This window comes from Macaca nemestrina, chromosome 19 (genome assembly GCF_043159975.1).
Source record: "Macaca nemestrina isolate mMacNem1 chromosome 19, mMacNem.hap1, whole genome shotgun sequence".
NCBI lineage: Eukaryota > Metazoa > Chordata > Mammalia > Primates > Cercopithecidae > Macaca > Macaca nemestrina.
The window spans coordinates 4,966,176-4,989,756 of NC_092143.1; positions in this window are offsets into that span (position 1 = coordinate 4,966,176).

The following is a 23,581-nucleotide window of genomic DNA, read 5'->3' on the forward strand; positions in this document are numbered from 1 at the left end:
GGGTTTCCACCAACCCTTAGAACAGCCCCATAAAGGAAGTACCTCCATTATTAACCCCACTTTACATACCAGAAAACAAAGAGACAGGCAGGGTAAAATGACTTGCTGAAGTTCATACCAGTAGACAGGGAGAGAGTCTGTCTACTGGTGAATCAATTAAAGGCCTTTTGGATCCAAAAGCCCAGGCCGTGTTCCAGAGCCTTTACCTCAGCACAAGATATGCATACATTTTGCAAATAACAAAGATTTATACCAAAGTTGTAGAGCGAGAGAGCATAGACTCTGCCAAAATTCGCGGTGCTCCCCATTTTGGAATGATTTGCGAAATTATGATTTGGAATTTGTCTTTGATTTCGCCCAGAAATATTGACACACATGCTGTTATGACAAGGCAAAACAGTCATCATGCTTCGTTTTCCATGAATCCAGAAATTAGATTAACTGCATTTGCTGTAATTCATCCACAATTTAAAATAAATATGAAAAGCATTGCTTTTTTTCTGAAGCTAGTCATCTCAATATAAATGCAATTCAGATATTTAAATATGTCACACTATATCTATACTCATACCTTGAGCCTTTATAGAAACCGTGTTTCTAGCGTATGTACTTCAGTATAAAAAAATCAGGTTTAAAAATATCATTTTAATAAACATTTATCAATTCTTATCCAGCAGAAAAGGAAAACATATTGTCTCCTCTTATCTTACACTGGCTAGAATATATAAATTCATATTACAAGCAGCTTCATTTTTCTTGCTTCTTTCTTCCTTTTCTTCCATGCAAATACGCACTTTGGGGGGGATTTGCTATATTAATCAGAGTTTCTCGACTTAGCACTGTTGATGTTTGGGGGCCGGATCATTATTTGTTGTGGAGGACTGTCCTAAGCATTGTAGGATGTTTAACAGAGACCCTTCTACCCACCAGATGCCAGTGATGAGCCCCACCCCAGCCTGCCCCCAAAAAGCATGTCCAGACATTGCCAAGGACTCTTTGGGAGGAAGGGACAAAAGTGCCCCTGGCTGGGAAATAGGTACATTGACTATAGTGGAAATAGGTTTGTGGCTGGGAAATAGGTACTTTTACTATAGTGGAAATAGGTATGTTTCCAAATTCTGGTGTTAAGTCGAAAGACTGAATATTGAGCTTGGGATTGAACCATATTCAAATAAATAATAACTCGGTAAAGAAATTAAAAGAGTAAACAAGTAGTAAATTTTCAAGCAAATTCAACATTTCTCCCCCCAGGATTCAGCCATCTCAGGACCTTTTTCTAGGGAGTGGGGCCCTCCCCCGGGGGTGGGGGCTTCAAATCCCCCAGCTTCTAAGCCCAGGAGGCAGCCCCAGAACCCCTGTTAAGCCTTCTCGTCCCTCCACTCCCTCAGAGGCCACGGCCCCAGGCTAACCTGCAGGGAATGACTGAGGAATTGTGTCCTGTCTTCTGAACTGCTCTTGAGACAACCAAAATAACTAAACCTATGGTGGCAAAACAATTGCAGTCCTAAAACAACCCGATGAGGTCCCCACAGAAGTCCTTGTTAAGAAATTTCTGTGACCCTGGCTCTGTGCTGGCTGTGTTTTCCATGAAGAATGGGCAAACAGCCCCTCCCACTGAGAAGTACTGGCCACATGAAAAATACCACCGTGCACGGGACAGAGGTGTAGCTGTTGGGGGTGCGGTGACAGCCAAGACGACCGTGGCCTCCGGACGGCACGCTGCACCTGACACGCAGTAGGCGCTCTCTCTCTGTACTTGTGGAGTAAATGATAACTTAATCTTGCAATGTGGAAATAAAAGCAACATTTAGAATGTCGGTGTGAAAATGCCGTGCTGTTGTGACCTGATCCAACTGCGCGTGGTGGCTGTGGTCAGTGCCAGCGGCTCCCAGGGTGAGGACAATGCCGACAGTGTACCGAGGAGAGAGAAGGAAAAACAATGATGAGAAGAGGCAAGACCACAATGAGTGAGCAGCACCTGAGAGATATGTAGAGGAGAGGACTCAGGGGGCTGGACAGTCATTTTCAAATATTCCAAGACCTACCAAATGTCCGAGGGGTAGGCTCAGTCCAGATGGTCCCAAGGGACAAAAGGAGGACGAATGCCACGCCTGCAAGGCCACTCTCAGGCGTCAGCAGCCCAGCCTTGCTTAATTATTTCAACAACCATTCCAAAGATGCCTGACATCAGTCTTCTTTGAAACAGCAGAAATGGCAGGGACTTCCCGTTCACTCAGCGAGCCTCCCCGTGTTCAGATAAATAAATGTTGAAGTTATCACATGCTGCTTATTGAACACACAAGTTGCCAAATGAGGCTGGCTACTCACTGATTTTGTTAAGCTGTGAGTACTTGAATTCAATACAGAACATATTGCCTCTTGAAACACAGTACAGAAAGCCATTTTCATCATACTGGTACTATTCTGAATCAGCTACTCGAAGTTGCCTTTTGAAACTGCCTTTCAGAGGACACCCTGATGTATGAGCCCATGTGAGTTTTCTCATCCTCATTTTTGACCATCATTAATCCGTCAACAACACTGTTGTTTACTTTGGTATTCAATTTCCCATCTCAAATGCTGGGAGACATCTTCACAACTGCAATGTTTCCTAAACATACAAGTTTGTTATAGCAGCAGTCTTTTGGGTTCTTGATTTCTGCTGCAAATCCCAGAGAACTAATTAAGCCAGAGCCCTTTCCACTGGAAACCTTGCCCTGTCATTGTCTGCTGCCAGGGGAACTAACTGGCAGCCATTACACTGCCTGGAATGGGGTAGGGGGGCAAAGGCGGGAGGCCAATTAGTTTACAGCAAGGTCCATGAAGAAGCAAGCTAATCACAATGAAAAAACTTTGGAGGCCATTCTTCACGTGTTTTAATCTTTTGAGGAAGCTGGTGAATTACCTGTGTATTTCTGGACTCTGCCGGCTTGACACCTTTGCTGTGTTCCGCTCTGAGCTTGCGCATACTCCCTTGCTTCATTTTAAAGGTACTGTGCGAGTTCCCACAGCTCTGGGTACCCACATGCACTGAAATCCGTTGGGCACTAATGTCTTCTTTGAATGATTTCTGCAATGACTGCTGTTCAACTAGGCAAATGCCCTTTGAAATGGCAAAGCCAATTCTCTCTTAGATTAACTAGGGGTGAGACATAACATGGAAAATTCCAGTATAGGTTAAAAAAAAAAATAGCTATTCCTGAATAAGTTCCATGCTGCCGTTTGAATTTATGCCCCGGGGAAAAGTCGAAGAAATCAGAACACACAGCTCATTATTATTTGTGTAGATTATGCAAACTTTGCCTTTTAGAAAAAAAATGACTAAGTTACAGAGGATCACGGAAAGAATCTGGACTGTATTTAAGTGAGAGGGATTAGCTAGCAGGATGTTGATTTATAAACGGCAACAACCAATTCCTTATATTCTCCACTGCGGTCATGTCTCCTGCACGGTAATTCCCAGGGTTCCTTTTGAAAGCCCTTGGTACTCAGTTAGCCCCGAGGTATAATGTTTGATAATATAACCACTGCTTCTGTCACTGCGTTTTGTACAAACGCATTATATGTGGCCCAGAATAGTAAAGATTTATGTATGGGTATGGAAAATAGAAATCAGCATTGATTAAAAGCCCCAGATAGACCATCCAATACCGCCCAAAGAGCATCAGTTATTTTGCATTTTGACATGGCGATTGATAACTCATAAATGCAAGCAGGAATGACAAATGCGGATGGAAACTGGCTTTGACAAAAACGATAACAGTATCAGTCTCGAGGGGCGATGGAGGTATAAGCAGGAGCTGTTTAAAATATTTAATCATTTTATGAAGGCTGCAAGATGTTGTTTGACCCTGAAGGAGTGTGAATGTCACATGGATCAGAAATTGCCAAGCCTTTGAAGTGAAATTAAAAAATGGTGTTATTATAGATCCTTCTTGACATCCTATCACTTTTGTATAGGATTAAATATATGTATACAAAGCACCAGATAAAGGACTCCAGCAAAGGATGTTGTGGTTGAAGGGACAGGAAGTAAAGGCATCCTGGCCATGAATTTTTACTTCAAAACCCCAAAGCGTTTATTTCCTTTGCTTTTCTTTTCTTTTCAAGAGTTCCTAGTAAAAAGATGCCATTGGTTTTTAAATAAAGGGTAAATCATCCCTTACTTTTGTTACCTGGGGTCCAGCTGTTGGAATTCCTTATCTCCTTTTTCCCCAAGCATTCTACCTCTCGTGGGCATTGTGTTACAGTATATGTTTCTATGTGGACCGTCATACTGAGCACTTGTGGCTGTAAATAAACCTGGGTGTATTTACATGCTGGTGTTTGCAGGGCCTCAAGTGACCCGTGGTGCATCTATCATGGAGGCTCCCAGCTGCTGTGCTGCTCAGCACCCACCAGCTCCTCCAGCAGACCACGCCACGGTGTTCTCACAGGTGGCAAAGCGGTTCCTGAGTTCCCAGGACTCTTCCCCCATAAGTGAGAATGACCTCACGGTTCACTCTGGAGCAGCAGCAAGTGGACTGTCACGCCGTTCTTTGTCTTCCCTCTCTGGTGTTGCTCTTCCGGTCTTTCCCCCATCTTGAATTTTCCCCTGTTCTTGTTTTGTTGTATCTGTGGGATGTGGGTGTCGGAAGTGGGTTTCTTCAAAAGGACTGTTTTTACTCCTTTCTAGGAATGTGTGGCTCCTTACAGGAGCTGGTTTTCTGTGGTTCCGAGATATTCTTGTTTTACCCATTTTGAACCATTCTATAGAGTTCCTGGTGGCTGGAACTTATGTCTGCCTGGCTGACAGATTCTGTTTTCTGGGGTGGGAGCTGCACAAGCAGAGACACACAGAGCAGAGGGAGGACTTGGGCCGTTTTCCTTTTTGGTTCAAGTGTCCATTTCCTCTGTATTCATGGGTTCCACCAACCCGTGTGCAGGATGCAGAGGAAGTGAGCGTTTGCTGGCCTCATGGAGGCGTCACTACCTGAGCGAGGCTTTCTGACCCCCTACTTCCCTGCAATACACACACACACACTCACTCACATGCAGACACACTCAGACACTCATCACCTCACACACACACCTTCACATACCCGCACACTCACACTCACCAGACACACTTAGCCACTCACACACACATCACCTCACACATACACAGACACTCACACACTCACACATACAACCATTCACTCACACTCATGCAAGCACAGCCACTCACATGCACTCACTTCACATACACAAATTCACACACTCACACTCAGTCATTCACACTCATACTCAGCCACTCACATTCACCCTCACTCACACTCAGTCACTCATACACCTTCACACTCGCTCGTGAGAGAGTCTCTTATGAGTGACTCACACACACTCACACATATGCACACACACGCAGACACAGACACACACACATCACTTCATACACAAACACTCCCTCACACACACACTCACAAAACCATGCAAACTCACACTTAACCACTCACACACACTCATCACCTCACACACAACCACTCATGCACCCTCGCACTCGCTCGTGGGAGAGTCCGTTACGAGTGATTCACATGCACGTGCACCCACGCTCACTGGTGGTCACTGCTCTCCCACACTCAGGACAACATCAGGAAGAGGGTTGTCACCAGTGCTTTGGTCCCAGTCTCTCTGTGTTCACCTGTTTATTCTGCTTGTGCCTGGAGGACATGAGGACAGAGCGTGGCTGTGGAATGCCCCCACCGACATGGCCTCCCATGAAGACCTCAGCCCACATTCCCTCTGCACCACCTGAACGGGGACCCCCACTGCGACAAGACCACACAGGCGGTCCCCTCGCGGCCAGCTGGTCCTGCGGTCGTGGACACGTGTTTGTCTCCACCCCAGTATCTCCTGGAAGACAGCACTGCAGACACCTGAGAACCGGTCCAGGACACCCTCTAGTCTCAGACAAATTCAAGAAATCACTCAGCGAATGCTACCCCCACCTTGGAGAACAGAAGGAGTCGTGCTGGGAGATGGGGACTTCCAATGAAGACCAATTGTCCTCATCGCCCAAGTTCTGGGCTGGTGCTGTTAGACTCCCTCTCTGTCCCCCACCTCTCCCACCTCTCAGCTCCTCCATCTGCTCACCTCCTCCACCCCAGCCACTGCCTGAAGCCAGCAGAAAGCCCTGAGCAGCTTCTTCCTCCAATCCTCCAGAAGGAGCCCGCCCTGCCAACACCATGATCTGGGACATCTGACCCCCAGAGCTGTCAGACGATGAATTCCTGTGCTGCGACGCCAGGTGTGTGGCACTTTGTGAACAGAGCCCTCACCCATAGAACTCAGCGTAGCACAGGGAGGTGGTCCTGGACCATGCTGGTGGGCCTGACGCAATTGCATGTGTCATCGCAAGACGGAGGCAGAAGGAGCTTTGCCTGCAGGAGACAGAGCCAAGCGATGGAAGCAGAGAGAAGCCGAATCATAGAGAGGGTGTGCTGCTGGCTTGGACAACAGGGCAGTGACCGTGACCCATAGAACACAAGGAATGCAGCTCTTGGTGATGGAAAGGAAAGGAACCGAATTCTCTCCTGGACCACCCAGAGGGAATCCGGTCCTGTCTGCCCTCGATTTCAACTCACTGACGCTGAGTTCCGACTAGTGGCTTCTAGAAATAGGAGAGAATAAGTTTCTATTGTTTTCAACCTCCAAGTTTGTGATAACTTGTCACAGCAGCCACAATAAACTAATGTGGCCACCTTAGACTGGGTGTTTTGCCACATATAAGGAACCAAACTAAGTATTTCATAGATGTTATTACATATAGCCCTTGGGAGTAAATTATATTATCCCCATTTTACAGAAGAGTAAACTGAGGGCAGGTGACAAAATGTTCCCTACCCAAGGTCATGCCACTAAGGTCTGGAGCTTGGATTTGGTCTCAAAGCTGCCTAAGGAGGACCTCCAAGCTCTCAGCTGTCCTCACTGTGAGGAATCCCCTCTGCGTAGCTCCCAATGCACTCTTCACCTCTTTCTCTGCTTCCCCTCTGCCTGCCTCCAGACGCTGCCTCCAGCTCATGTCACCTGCTGTTCCCAGCTCAGAAGCTCCCAGAAGCTCCTCAGTTGCCACAGACCCCTCAGCCTGGCTTCCATGACACCTGACAGCCTGAGCCACCCTAACCTTCCAACCTTTCTCCCACCGTTTCCTCGGGGAGGTCCCTGTTTCCAGCGTGTTGTCTCACTTCCACTCCCCTCCCAGTCTTCAAGCCTTTAGAGGTGCACTCCCTCACTAGGACATCTTCTTACTTCCCTTCCACTTCTTAAGACAAATCTGATTCTAAGATTTTCCAGTTATTTGAGTCCATACCAATATCTCCTTCCTCTGAATCCCCATTCTACTCAACACTCAGTTTAGTATACGGTGATTCTTTATTGATTTTGTATGTGTTAGTTTTCTCTTCCCTAGCTGTACTGTAAATTTCTTCAGGATGCTAAAGAACACTAAAAAAAGGTCTCTATCCTCATAAAGCTTATAGTTCAGCTGCAGAGACAAAACTTCTTAACATCAGAACAATCAACATCAAAGGGTTTGATTTAATGAGGAAGCAGCAAGCTTCTGCACGCCATATTGAGAACACAGGACGGGACGTCAAAAGAATTTGGTTCCAGCCCTGGTTTTGTGCCCTCAGGGAAGCCCCTCCAACTTGCCAGCTCCCTTCCTCTTTATCTATAAAATCAGACACTTGCGATACATGCCCCCTAATGTCTCTTCACTCTAGCATCCTATGAGCCAGAGCTGGCATTGGAATGTGCTCCTGATCCCAAGACACCTTTCCCCCTCGCCCAAGAATTATGCCAGCGACTGAGTCACATTTCCCATGAGGGCCATGCTGTAGCTATTCATCATCCTAAAAGCCTGGGTCCTTTGTGATTCACATCCAGCAAAGGCCACCTTGCCCCTGAAGTCTTCATTGGCATTGAAACCTTGAAAGCTGCCCCTGACTTCTGCTACCTTGGCAGGACAGAACCAGACAGTGCCCTCTTATCCAAGGAGCTGGAAAATGGGAAACAAAGCCAGTGGACACAAGGCCAGACTCAGAGTCTGGCACAGGCATAAGAGGAAGTTCTAAGCCAAGAGAAAAGCCCATGACACTGTGGCTCTCCCACCAACCACTCACTCATGAACTCTGGATGTCACAGTTCGCTTCTGGAAAACTATACGTGCAGAAGCTTAATACCAAATGAAGGTCATGAATCATGAGTTCCTGGAGTGGTCCGTCAACTTGGCATCATCATAACAGCAGAGACATGCTGGTAGAGATGGGCTGCAGCCCACAGAGATGGGCGTGGCTCACTTGAAAAAGAAACACTGTATTGCTTCTAAGCAAAAGGCACCCATCAGTGGTGCCATGCCCTACAAACTGTGGTCAAACACCTCCCCCAAAGGCCATTGAATGCACACTCTCACTGGGCCTAAAGCAGACGTGAAAATTGCTCCCATTCTCATGTCAGGTCAAGTTAATGAGTGCTCATCACCTCACAATTGTCTCCGAGTTATAGGGCTCTCTCCCTGCCCGTACACCCTGTCCGGACGGACAACCCTGCTTGGGTTGAAAACAAAGAGGTGAGTAGGCTGTCCCAAGACCCTCCCTCCCTCACGCATGATAATATCTTACACATGCTCTGCCAGCAGCGTTCTGGAGCAGTTTGTTGACTATCCAAGTTTTAATGTGCTGTTAATATTAGTGTTGTTTATTTTCCATAGCAAAAGCATTTGCATGCAAGCCTTTTATTGTGGAGTGAGAGAGAGAAAATCAACGACACTAGCTAGAAAATGCAAGGTTGCAGCACCATCCGGTAGCACTTTCTGCAATGATGGCAACGCTCTATCATCTGTGCTGCCCAGTGTGGAAGCCACAAGCCAATGTGGCTTCTGACCACATAAAATGTAGCTAGTGCGACTGAGAAGCTGCTTTTTAATTTGATTTAATTTACGTGTATTTAAATTTAAATTTTACAAACTACACATGGCTATTGGCTACCATGTTGAATAGTGCAGGCTGTGTTTCACTCTCTTCTGATTTTGTTTTGTTATTCATTTAACATGCATTTATTGGGGGCTTGCAGTATTCTACTTTCATGCTAGATATTAGAGAATTAACCAAAGGAAAGGTTCTGGTGCCAAGAAAATCATCACAATGGAATGTAAGCACCCATTTGCAGCACATTATTAAAGAAACTAAGAGGATAGGACAATGAGAGAGATATGATTATTAGTGGAGCTCCTGATCTTTTCCAGGAGCTGTATCAGGCACTTCGCCTGTGTTTATCTCACTTAATCCCCACAATAAGCAATGAAATAGGCCCTTTCATAGATGAAGAAATTTGAAACTACAAAAGGGTAAGTAAGATGGCCGAGATCTGAAGATATGAAATGGCAAAACCAAGATTTGAACCCAAAATTACATAAGACAGATCTTCCAAGAGTAGAAGAAACTTTGTCTGATACTTAAAGGGTTGGGGTCAACCCAAGTGGGGAACTGGGGAGTAACTTTGGAGGAGTAAAAGGCTGGGATAGAGGACAGGTGGAGAGTGAGTCAGAGCATTCCTAAAAGAGGAAACAGCATGTGCAAAAGCAGAGTTCCACATAGGGGCCTGAGGGGCCAGTGAGGCAGTGGCCGGGTCCCAGGAGTGAGTGCTCCACTAAGGAGCTGGAATTCTCCCCTGAAGGTCACAGGAACACCAAAGGCTTCTAAAGGCAAAATGAAGGTCTAATGTTAGAAAGGAAACTTACAGTCATGGCAGAAGGATGAAGGGGAAGCAACCACGTCTTCACATGGCAACAGGAGAGAGAGCAAGCAAAGGGGGAGGTGCCACACACTTTCAAACAATGATATCTTGGAATAACGCACTATCATGAGAAGAGCAAGAAGGAAGTCCTCCCCATGATCCAGTAACCTCCCCAGACCCTTCGCCCAACATTTGGGTATTCCAATTTGGCATGAGATTTGGGTGGGGACACAACCAAACCATATCAATGAATAATCTTTTAAATTATTTTATTTATTAATGGCTCAAATTTTTAATAAACTGATTTATTTTTGTTAATTTTTTGATATTAGGCAACATGATTGAATATGCATCATTACCTTTAAAAATCTTGCTGTAAACCAGCATTTATCAAAGTGCGACTTGTCACTTAGGGCCCCCAGAACCCATTCAGTCAGTCCTTGAGGTCAAAATGATTTCCCTAATCATTTCCCTAATACCAGTTGTTATTTGCTCTTTTCACTATGTGGACCTTGCTCTGGTGGTGCAAAATCAACAGTGAACAAAACTGTGGGCATCTAGACACAACCATACTAGTAGTCATATTTTTCACTGTCATATCTACATTACAAAAAGGAGCCAATCTTACTTCCTGGATGAAGCTGTAAGAATTGTTATTCAATCTTGATCTTCAAATACATGTCTTTTTAATATTCTGAGTGATGAAATGGGAACTTCTGCCTCACGATAAAGGAAGATGTTTGTCTCCAGGAAAAGCATTTGCATGACTGTTGGATCTGGGAGCTGAACCAGCCACTTTTTCCATGGAACACCATTTTTGCTCACAAGAATGACTGACAGAAAAACTATGGTTATTCACATTTGGGTATCTGGCACACATTTTCTCAAAATGAACAAAGTGAGCCTGTAAACTACAGGGAAAAATAACTGACAACATTTGTTGCCAAGGATAAAATTCAATCTTTCCAGTGAAAATTAGAATTTTGAAAAACATTGTCTACCACCATGAGCTTGACAGCTTCCCAAAACTTAGACTTTTCTTACGAGATTGGGTGATACTAACAAATGTGATATTTTGATAGTATATAATAAATTGTTTCAACATTTGGAAGATCTGCACAGCTTAGGGGGCCATTATTTTTGAAACAATGCAAAATGTTACAAAATTATACATGAATAAAAAATTTATTCAAAGTGCAAGAGAGACAAGTGGATTTTAATGTTAGAGAGTACAAAGGTTCACTGACATGAAGGTTCATTGATATGATACAAAGGTTCAGAATCCATGTTACTAGTAAGAAACAACCATTTGTCAAGTTTTGGTGTAGTATCAAAGAAGAAGGTCTACAATTGTCTGAAAGGCTACTCAGATATTTCTGCCTTTTCCAACTATGTAGTTGGATGAGCCAGATTTTCTTCATATATTTCAATGAAAACAACATATCTCAACAGATTAAATGAAGAAGCAGATATAACAATTCAGATAGGTATTAATCCATACATTGAGGAGATTTACAAAAATGTAAAGAGTGATACTCTTCTCTCTATATTTCTTTTGCCTTAGAAGATATAGCTATTTCATAAAAATATGTTATTTATACTAACTTAAAATAAACAGCAATATGTTAAATGAATTCCTAAAATAATATTTCAAATGTTTTCAGTTTTAACTGCTAATGTGGTAAATACTAATAGGTATATACTACATAAATTAAAGTTCTTTAAGGTTTTCAATAAATATTAAGGGTATAAAAGGATCCTGGGGTCAAACAGTTTGAGAACCACTGATTTAAGCTGTAATGATATAATTTAAGCAATGGTTAAAAATTCAGATTATGCCTATATTTTGTTGAATTTGTCATGATTGTTGAAAATGATACCTCACAAAATACGATATATGTAACTAACATTTAGAAGAGAACAGCCTTTGTCCTTAAGGATAATAGTTGTGAATACATATTTCAAACCCTGCTCATTTTTAATTTTTTGGTCACCTTTTTGTCAGATTAGAATTTTTTTTTTGGAAGAGGAAACACTCCTATGAAGAGTAGAAGCCTCAAAGTTAACTATTTCTGATTAGCTTATTCCTGCATTATTAGTGTTATCTATAATCTGTAATTTCTTTGCAAGAATTTATTAGGCCATTTGTCTATTTTGTGACCATTAGCTTGATTAAGACTAGAAAATATGATTTGTAAAGCCACCAACTGGGCGTGTGTATTAGTCCATTCTCACACAGCTATGAGAAATACTCAAGACTGGGTAATTTATAAAGGAAAGAGGTTTAATTGACTCATAGTTCCTATGGTCTGGGTAGGCCTCAGGAAACATACAATCATGGCAGAAGGGGAAGCAAACACATCCTTCTTTACGTGGCAGCAGCAAGGAGAAGTGCAGAGCGAAGTAGGGGATCCCCCTTATAAAACCATCAGATCTCATGAGAACTCATTCGCTATCATGAGAACAGCATGGAGGTAACTGCCCCTGTGATTCAATTACCTCCCACTGGGTCCCTCCCATGACATGTGGGAATTATGGGAGATATAATCCAAGATGAGATTTGGATGGGGACGTGGTCAAACCATATCATTCCACCCCTGGCCCCTCCCAAATCTCATGTCTTCACATTTCAAAACACATTCATGCTTTTCCAACAGTCCCCCAAAGTCTTAGTTCATTTCAGCATAAACCCCAAAGTCCAAGTCCAAAGTCTCATCTGAGACGAGCCATGTCACTTCTGCCTATGAGCCTGTAAAATCAAAAGTAAGTTAGTTACTTCCTAGATACAATGGGAGTAAAGACACTGAGTAAATACAGTCCTTCCAAATGGGAGAAATTGGCCAAAACAATACAATGGGGGTAGAGGCATTGGGTAAATACAGCCTTTCCAAATGGAAGAAATTAGTCAAAGCAAAGGGGCTACAGGCCCCATACAGATCCAAAATCCAGTGGAACCATCAAATCTTAAAGGTCCAAAATGATCTCCTTTGACTCCATGTCTCACATTCAGGTCACGCTGATGTAAGAGATGGGTTCCCATGGTCTTAGGCAGCTCTGACCCTGTAGCTTTGCAGGGAACAGCCCCCGACCTGGCTGCATTGAGTGTCTATGGCTTTTCCAGGTATATGATGCAAGCTGTCAGCAGATCTACCATTCTGGGGTCTGGAGGACAGTGGCCCTCTTCTCACAACTCCACTAGACAGTGCCCCAGTGGGGACATTTCCCTTACACACTGCCCTTCCACAGGTTCTCCATGAGGGCTCCGCTGCTGCAGCAAACTTCCGCCTGGACATCCAGGTGTTTCATTACATCCTCTGAAATCTAGGCAGAGGTTCCCAAACCTCAAATCTTGACTTCTGTACACCTGCAGGCTCAACACCATGTAGAAGCTGCCAAGGCTTGGGGTTGCACCTTCTGAAGCCATGACTTGAGCTGTACCTTGGCCCCTTTTAGCCATGGCTGGAGTGGCTAGACATAGGGCACCAAGTCCCTAGGCTTCACACAGCAGAGGAACCCTGGGCCCGGCCCATGTAGCCATTTTTTACTCATAGAGCTCTGGACCTGTGATGGGAGGGGCTTCCACAAAGGTCTCTGACATGCTCTGGAGACATCTTCCCCATTGTCTTGGTGATTAACATTCAGTGCCTTGTTGCTTATGCAAATTCTTCAGCAGGCTTGAATTTCTCTCCAGAAAATTGGTTCTTCTTTTCTAATGCATCATTAGGCTACAAATTTTCTAAATTTTTATGCTCTGATTCCTCTTGAATGCTTTCCTGCTTAGAAATTTCTTCCACAAAATACCCTAAATCATCCCTCTAAAGTTCAAAGTTCCACAGATCTCTAGGGCAGGGGCAAAATGCTGCCAGTCTCTTTGTAAAGCACAAGAGTCACCTTTGCTCCAGTCCCCAAGTTCTTCATCTACATCTGAGACCACCTCAGCCTGGACTTCATTGTCCATATTACTATCAGCATTTTGGTCAAAGCCATTCAACAAGTCTCTAGGAAGTTCCAGACTTTTCCACATCTTTCTGCCTTCTGAGCCCTCCAAGTCTCTAGGAAGTCTCAAACTTTCCCACATTTTCTCGTCTTCTTTTGAGCCTGCTAAATTGTTCCAACCTCTTCCTGTTACCTAGTTCCAAAGTCGCTTCCACATTTTCAGGTATCCTTACAGCAGCAACCTACTCTCTGTGGTACCAATTTACTGTATTCATTTGTTCTCATGCTGCTATGAAGAAATATCTGAGACTGGGTAATTTATAAAGGAAAGAGGTTTAATTGACTCATAGTTCTGCAAGGCTGGGGAGGCCTCAGGAAACTTACAGTCATGGTGGAAGAGGAAGCAAACACTTTCTTCTTCACATGGCAGCAGCAAGGAGAAGTGCAGAGTGGAGGGTTGGAAAAGCCCCTTATAAAACCATCAGATCTCGTGAGAACTCACTCACTATCACAAGAACAGCATGGAGGTAACCACCTTCATGATTCGATCACCTCTCTCCAGAGGTAATCGTTCCACAATACCTGGGACTATGGGAACTACAATTCAAGATGAAATTTGGGTGGGGACACAACCAAACCATATCAGTATGCGTAAATGACAATACTCTGAATGTCACTGGTCACTGCCGATGTGCCCTCTGCTTTGGAGAGTGCCACCTTGCCCTCACCTACCTCTTGGACCATATGAATCTGCTGGGACTTCCATTACAAAGTACCACAGACTGGGTGGCATGAACAACAGAGAGGGATTTTTTCACAGCTCTGGAGTGTGGGAAGTCCAAGGTGCCAGCAGCTCCTGTGGCTGGTTAGGGCTCTCTTTCTCATTTGCAGATGGCCACTTTCTCTCTGTGTCCTCATTTAATGGAAAAAGAGACCTCTGGTTTCTTTTTTTTCATTGTAAGGGCACTAATTCCATCCTAATAGTCCCAACCTCCTGATATCATCTACACCTAATTACCTCCCAGAGGCCCCCCTCCAACTACCAACATATTGAGGGTTAGCGCTACAACATGTAAACTTGGGGGTGACATAAATGTAAGCCCATAACAGGGGGCATGGGAGACACACGATCAATCATCTAAGACTCCAAAAGAACAAGACACCAGCATCAACCTAGCTAGTAATGCTTATAAAACTTACTTTCTTTTTAAGAAAGATACACACACACGCACGTGCGCGCACACACACACAATCTTCTCACACTCCAGTAAATCGCTGAGCATACCAAGCGTGCTACCTCCATTCTCACTGTGAGGCTCACTGGATAAAGGGTTCACCAGTCAGCTGGAAGACTGTTCCTCCCACAAGACCTTGCTCACCACAGGTGCTGGCGGATTTTAGGAACTGAATGGAGTTTCCTTTCCTCATCTATGAAATGTCCAGTACCCACATTGAGGGTGGGTATCAAATAGCATATTTTATTTAAAAAATAACAAAAAATAACATATTTTAATAAAATAGCTATATTTTATAAAGCAAAAAAAAAAAAAAACAGAGAAAGAAGACTAGCAGTCTCTACATTTTTACAAATCTCCACAACGTCAGTATGTAAATGTCCAGATACCTCATCCTAGAGCTGCAGTGGTAGAGGACAGATGAGCGGCTCTCCCAAAGGAGCTTCCTCGGTGTCCTTCAGTAATCTGCTTTTGTGATGAACATGTGCACTTGTGAATTCTTCACATGACGAGTTATTCAAATATCTCATCGTTCACTTTAATCCTGTTCCCTTTCATTGGTTGCTCCAGATAGATGAGGAAGCTGGCCTAACCCTACTATGTACTTTAACAGATAAACAACCAAGACCAGAAGGCATTAAGAAAGGGCCACACAGGCCTTGTCCACGTCTGCGTTTCTTGTGGGGCCCTTACAAGATGAAATGATGCTGGGTGATCACAGGGCTGTCCACACACATGCTTCCCGTCTGAGCACTAGGGCTGGCTGGGTATCTCACTGCCTGGTGAAAGCCTTGTTCGCTCCTTACAAAGCTTCCCACAGCTTCTCTGAACCCTGCTCTTTCCAGAAGGGTAGCGCATTACTGGACCATCATCTGTTTTCCCAAGAGGCACTTTAGAGCCCTGGGTGTGATGCCCATTCATGTGATTTGATGTTTTTCTACCATTTTTGACTTGGGTGAACTACAAATAAATGGCATTTAGAAGCACAGCACTGAATATTCTGGAAGATTAAAGAGTTCACACATGGCCAGCATTTGGAGTCTTAAATCATTCTAGTCTTAAGTGTTCCTTTTACTTTCGGGGAGGAGGGTATGCAAGGGGTTTGGGAGAGTGAACACCATGGATGGATTATCTCATTTTATTTATCCTGACTCTTCGTCTATCAAACCATGCAATTAAAAATAGTACAAATGGAGCCTCCTTCAATCAAAACAAAGCATGAATCCATGTTAGAGGATTTACTGGCCAGGCTTTCTGGATAGAGCTTTCCAGATCTTTCTGAAGACAAAGTGGCGAGTCAATTTGTAGTGAGACAGCAAGGTGTGGACTTCTGTCTCCTCCCGCTCCTCCCCCTGCCTCCGTTGCTTCCCCTCCCTCGCCCAGCACATTCTTTTCAATACACTGATAACGAAATCAGAGACAATGTGTAATTATACAGAAGAAAAATCTGTCAGAGGATAGCTGAAGTTGCTTAAATTTTGCTGATTTACAAAGATAAGAGATTTTCCCCCCACTGAAAAAAAAATACCTTTTTGCATGTGTAATGGCAAACAACCTCCTGCAAAGTCAACTCCTTTTCTGAAAGTCATTGCTAGTTTTATAATTTCTGAGTCATTAGATAACAGATAGAACTCCACACTGAGTGGTTTCAAATGTTTATGGTCTGCAATTCATTCTTAATGAGCTCCCTCCATGTCTTTATTCTTCTCCGCACCCTCCTGCTGGGAAGTGTCTTACTCTGCCTTGCCTTTTGTTAATGATTCCACAATCATTTCAGAGCCATTTCTCCTGCCTTATGTAATTCTGACACTGCGGAAGAGCCCAGCTCACTGCCTCACAGTTGGAAATCTAACCTTTAATGTATTAATTTCTCTTGCTCAAAACAATTTAACCTCTGTCTTGGTTTTGTGATTGCTAAGTGTTCCAATTAAATGCCTCTTTCATTTTTTGTCCTGGAGGGCTTGATCCTACCCAAATTATGTAGCACACACCCCACCTCGCCACGAGGAGCACGCTGGGGCCCCTCGCGTGCCCACCATCCATCCATTATCTCTCTCATGAGTGCCTGTCACATTTTCAAAACACCTCCTTCTCCAAAAAGATTAATTAAAGTAGTTTTAAATGAGGCAGCATTGTCTGTGGAGGAGAGACGAATCATCCTAGCCCAGAAGAGAGAGGCGTCCAGGAGGAGAAAATATTCCTCTCCCGCCCCCACTTCTGAATCGATGTGATCAACAGGAGCCGGTGAGCAAAGGGTCACTCTGCCGTGGACCGGCTGTGTCAGGATGCAGCCCCTGCCAGCCCGAGTGAGGTGGGGAAATTAATCACAGCCACAAAAAGGCTCTGGACACTTGCTTTTTGAATTCTACCACCTGCTTCCAGGCAAAACAGGTCCAGTAAGAGGGAAGATTTGCTGAAGGATTCCCACACATGGGCGTGGGGCACCCAAGTCCTTGACAGTCAGCCCAGGCACATAAAAGCAACTGGGAATAAAATGAAGCAGCCAACACGCAGCCCATCACACAGGAGGCTCACTGCTGCTCCTGCTGGGGGGCACCCCCCTGTGGTCAATGCCTGGGAGCAGGGAGCCCCGTCCTCTGAAGGGCCTCACTTCAAATTGCCCATTGTCTTGGTACCAATGAGTTTGTAGTCTCCTGCGGTTCTTTCAGAAGCTTAGAAAGGGTGACAATTTGGAGCTGGGGTCGGGGGCCTTATCAACCTCTGGTCCAACTCAAGAGTGTGCCTATAGGAACAGCTCAAATTCATTTTGATGAAAACTATTTGCAATTAACCATTCTATGGCTTTAGAAGAGCTTCTCCAAGGCAGTCCATGATTGGAGACAAATATCTCTAGGAGGGCCACGTAGCTAGGGCACGCCCACTTCAAATTTGCATTCAAACAGTTGTTTACACATCCATTAATGCCATCCCATCCGCATGCCTGTGGTCAGTCCAGCGGCAAACCAGGGGTATAGGTTGGTGGGGGACTGAGACGGTCGGGCAGATTTGCCTGTCTCCTTCCTTTGGGAGCCAACAAATGGATGGTTTTGGTAAAAACAGAAATGCCATGCATAGAAGGTGCTGTAACAACCAGAGGTCAGCTAACTCATCGCTAGAAAAAATTTACACAAATCAGCAGGGTGCATTGACTCATGCCTATAATCCCAGCACTTTGGGAGGCCAAGGCGGGTGGATTACCTGAGGTCAGGAGTTTGAGACCAGGCTAGTCAACATGGCGAAACCCCATCTCTATTAAAAATGCAAAAAAAAAAAAAAAAAAAAAAAAAAAAAAAAAGCTGGGTGTGGTGGCAGACACCTGTAATCCCAGCTACTTGGGAGGCTGAGGCAGGAGAATTGCTTGAATCCAGGAGGCGGAGATGACAGTGAGCCAAGATTGCACCACTGCACCCCAGCCTGGGCAACGGAGCAAGACTCTGTCTCAAAAAAAATTACCCAGCCTCAGGGATTTCTTCATAGCAGTTCAAACAGACCAGGACTGGGAGGGAGAGGCCGATCATCACTGGAGCTGGGGGGCAGGTAGCTGGGATTCACTGTACTGTTCTCTCTACTCTTATATATGTGTGTGTGTGTGTGTGTATGTGTGTCTATATATATATATATATATATATTTTATTTTTTCAGATGTAATCTCTCTCTGTCACCCAGGCTGGAGTGCAGTGGTACATTCTCAGCTCACTGCAACCTCCGCTTCCTGGGTTCAAGCAATTCTTATGCCTAATCTCCCAAGTAGCTGGGATTACAGGTGTGCATTACCACGCCCAGCTAATTTTTTGTATTTTTTTTTTTTTTTTAAGTGGAGACAGGTTTTCACCATGTTGGCCAGGCTGGTCTTGAACTCCCGACCTCAAATGATCTGCCGGCCTCAGTCTCCGAAAGCGCTGGGATTACAGGCACGAGCCACTGTGCCCGGCCATCTTACACATATTTAAATGTTCTATAAACATTTTTATAAATGACTGAGAGTGGTCCCTCCTGAGCTTGAGCCTCTCTGTGGCCGTCTCTGTCTTGCTGTGAAGAACCCAAAGCCCCTCGCTGAGTTGTACAGGTCAGCATGGCAAGGAGGACTCATTATCCCACCATTAAGACTTTCCTTTTCCAAACAAGGAGCCCCAGGCATTGTCCTGGGACTCTCAGACGTAGATGAGTCAACGCACACGTGGCTCTTGCTGCCTGGGTCTCATCTTTCCAAGGAGGCTGGAAATGGATCCCACAGCCCCCTGCCTGGAGTCTCTTCAACAGATACATTTGCTGGGGTCATGAGGGGTCATAGGAGGTCCTATAAAAAGAAATCACCGCAGCAGGTTGAGTTTTCACCTGTCCTATCTAACATACTGCAGCACCTTTCTGCCTGATTACAAAAGCCTTGCTTTCTTTATTACAAACCCATAGATGCTTATTGCAGAAAGTAAAAACACAAACAGGACAAAAGAGGAGAGAATAAAACTCACCGTAATTTCACCCCATATTTTTTAAAAAATGAGAACAATTATATACAGATTTCCCACTAAATAATTCTCAGGTTAAAAAAAAATTCCTCCATGTTTCTCAGAATTGGGTTAAAATGAGTTTGAAAATCTTAGCACCTCTCCTACTTGCAAAGAAATTTAAAAGGGAACTGGGACCATTTTGTTTTATTTATCTTTTTTTTAGAGTTCTCTTATTTTAAAAGCAAATGAAAATATATTTCGGGTTGCATGAGAATTTCTGAATGCTGGAATGAAGCAGATGCCTCTTCTCAAGGTTTCCATGACATGCCAGCCGGTGGTGCCATCCTAGGGGCCAGGTGGGGAGATTAGGAATGAAAATCAAGTCCTTATTTGTTATTTGTTACATGGCTCTGAAGAAGCTGCCTGACCTGTCTCCATCTCAGTTTCCCAGTATCCCCTTTGCTGGGCATGGTAATGACTAATCACAGTAGCAAAATTGCAATGTGGCAGATACTGCATAAATAAAGACTGAATTATAAATCTTTTGTAATGATTACTTGGCTAAGAGCTGCCCTCTGAAAATCATAAGCAGTCTTTCTAGTAATCCCTACCAGTGCCTTTCTCCTATACACATGTTTTGGAAGCTAAAACAATTGTGATTTTCCCCAGTAGGCTGGAACAATCAGACCTAGTTCTGAGTCTCTCATTTAGGCAATATTTTTGTCCCTTGTTAATATCCACTTTGCTGTATAAATAGTAATCAGTTTATTTTTCCCCTTCCTGGGGGGAGGAGCAGAGACGCTTGACCTTAAACCAAATTAAAGAAGAAACCTTTTCTTTCCTAGAAATAAGTCTTCCAGGTAACAATTATTTGCCTTATGTTTGAAACTCAGGGTCAGAGCCTAAACTGATGCTGTACTCAACCAGGTAATCCGGGAAAGACTGCTTTCTCTTTGGCAACCCTTGACTTGCACTATTTTCTTTTTTTTTTTTTTTTTTTTTGTCTTTTCTCCAACAGGTTCGCAATTAGAGACATTTACACTGTTGCAAAACCTTCTTGACAATAATTTAAAATGCTTGACAGTGGAAGACAGAGATGTGCGAGTGAGGAAGAGTCTGGGAGGGGAACACAAACAGAAGCAGGAGCAAAAATGACTTTCGGGGTTGAGTGTAAGTAGATACTGCACTCTCCACTTTTGGCAATCACCTGATGCTTTGCATTTTGGCCTTTGGTATTGTGTTTCCTAGAGCCATTTTTATTGACACAAGGAAGCTGCAGCCCCACCTGTGCCAGGGGACGGGGTGACTGTAGCCCTCCACATGCATCCTAAGTCATTTCCCTTGGTGGTTACTGCTCCTCCATGTCACAGCTGCATGGCCTGGGCAAGGAAATGAATGGTGGCAAACTCATTGGTCGGGCTGTAATGTTATGCTCTTGCAGAGGATAACTGAGATGTATCTTCAGACCCAAAGGTAGATGTTGGAGTGAACTGGGAATGAAGGCAAAACCTCTCTGAGTTCAGGTATTCTTCCTCGTAGCCTATGCCTCCCTCATCCCACCCTTGTTTAAAAGAAATACGACCCCCACCTAGATTCCAGACAACTGAATAGGATTTCCATCTTGGCATGGACAGAGCACTCAGGCCTGCAGATTCCTGAGCACCAAGGATGGGAAGGCAGGGAGCCTGGGAAGGACTGGAGGTGGCTGGGGCCAGGACTTGGTCTCCTCGCAGCCTTCCCAGCCTTAGGGCCTCATTGGACTCTCCTTCACCCAGTGCAGGAGGACCCACCTCAGACCCTGGTTTCTTCCATTCAAAGGCAGACTCCAAACTCAGGCTGGGCACAGTGGCTCGTGCCTGTAATCCCAGCACTTTGGGAGGCTAAGGTAGGCAGATCACTTGAGGTCAGGAGTTCAAGACCAGCTTGGGCAACATGGTGAAAGCCCGTCTCTACTAAAAATACAAAAATTAGCTGGGTGTGGTGGTGCATGCCTGTGATCTCAGCTACTTGGGAGACTGAAGCACGAGAATTGCTTGAGCCCGGGAGGCGGAAGTTGCAGTGAGCCAAGATCATGCCACTGCTCTCCAGCCTGAGCCACAAAGCGAGACTCTGTCACAAAACAAAACAAAACAAAAAACACAACAACACAACGCAAACTCAGGGCAGCATCAGAGGCCAGCAGTGCAGACCACTAGCGCCCCTCAGCCTCTGCTCTCTGCTCTGCAGCGCCTCTCCTGCTTCCGTAAGAACCGGATGTCAGTGTCTCCCAGGGACACCTTGCCCCAGACTTGCTTTTATGTCTTCACGATTGGTATGATTGATTCTGCTCTCTCTGAGGGTTGTTTGTGTGGCAACATGGAATAAAACAAGATGGGACGTTGTTTTCTCCTCTATCTCAGATCATGTGAACATAAGCAACTCTACCTGTAATTCTCAGAGGAAATCTTTGCTTTAGAATGTATGCACGAATCAGCTTTCTGCTCAATTGAAACTTGAAAGGGTGGATCTCAAAGAAGACACATAAAAAAAGAGAGAGGAAACTGTTCATGTTGCTCTGTTGTTATTATTTTAAAAGCTCTTGATGCATAACCTCTTTAAAATTGTGTTTATTTTATGTTGATATGTAATATTTATTTTATTTGTATTTATGTGAATATTTATATAGCTATAATAAAATTATATCGATTTATACTTTATTTTTACATCGTTCTCATCAATAGCCAGGGTCATACTATATCACTAAAACAACCAATATTCAAACATTATCCCTTCTGAATGATAGTTTTGCTCACTAGAAATTCACACAATCCTCTTGCCTATGTCCTGGTGTCACCAGAAAGGCCACCAGACACAACCATTGAAACTGAGCCCTCTGGACAACTGCTGTGACCATTTCAGCCAAGTGACTGCTCTTAGCCCATTCTGGGAAGCAGCACAGGACAGCCCTCCCCCAGCCCAGCTCTCCGGAATGTCTTGCAAAAGGCAAAAGGACAGCGGAGGTCATGTCACCATTCAGCAGTGCTTTGAGGTGGAGTCTGTCCTTGGGATCTTGAATGAACCAAAACAAATTTGGGGTCAACTCAGGGGCATTCTGGGGACACCCGCACAGTGGCTGCTGGGCCAGACACACTACGCCTGTGTCTCCTGGTCTGTGCGTAGCAGCTTGAGCGGATACAAGAGAGCTGGAGAAAAGTTAGGGCCTAAATAATAAAGAATAATTAGAAATTCTTGCCTCATGTAGCCACAGTTTTAGCATCTAATAATTATTGTTGCAAATGCAAATACTAGTCCCTGGGACTCCTTATGCATTTGAATCAATCTCTTAAAAACAATTGCCGCTCCAGATGAAAAACAATTTCTCAACAGCTGGAGAACATTTGCAGAAGGCAACTTTTAAAGAACAGAGAGAGGGAGAAAGACGGAGATAGACACAAAAGTAATCGTCAGCCTCCCTTGTCTAAAGAAGTGTGAAGTCTTCAGATGCTGCGTTATTAATTACTATACCTACAGCTATGCTCACCGCTAAGCCGCAGTTAGACTAGCAAGGAAAGGCAGAATAGCATTTTGTGTTGTCAGCACTGTTAATCAAAAATTACCCTGCCTTTTACTTTATTCAAAAACAGAGCTCTTTTTTTTTTAAGAGTATCTTGTTACTGAGTTTTAAGGATAAAAAAATTGGAGGTTAGGATATCAAGGAGGTGCTCTTGAAAGAACTATATCTTGAATATAACATTTAGCATGGGCAAGCAAGGAAGACCTTTTTTCATTGTGCTAAATTGAAACATTCATTAGGCAGGATTATGGAGGAGAATGGGAAAAGGCGAAGGGAAGAGGGGGAGGGAGAGGGTGGAAGCACTAAGTCTTTCATTTGTGTATTTAGTTTGAAACTATGAATGTTTTGTGTCCAAAGCGCATACATGAATTATAACCAAGTCCTGACATTTTAGATTATATACCCATGGTTTATATTCTAATCTGTTTTATTTTGGCACAATTATTTAGATGCAAGTTTAATATGAAATATTGATTGGTAATGAGATCATCATAATGATAGTAATAATAGCTAGCACTTCGTAGCACACACCACACACCAGACATTATTTTCCATGCTTTGACTCATTTAATCCTCATAAACCTGAAGAGGTGAATATTATTATTATACCCATTTTACAGATGAGGACACTGCAGTACCCACAGTTTACACAACCTGCTCGA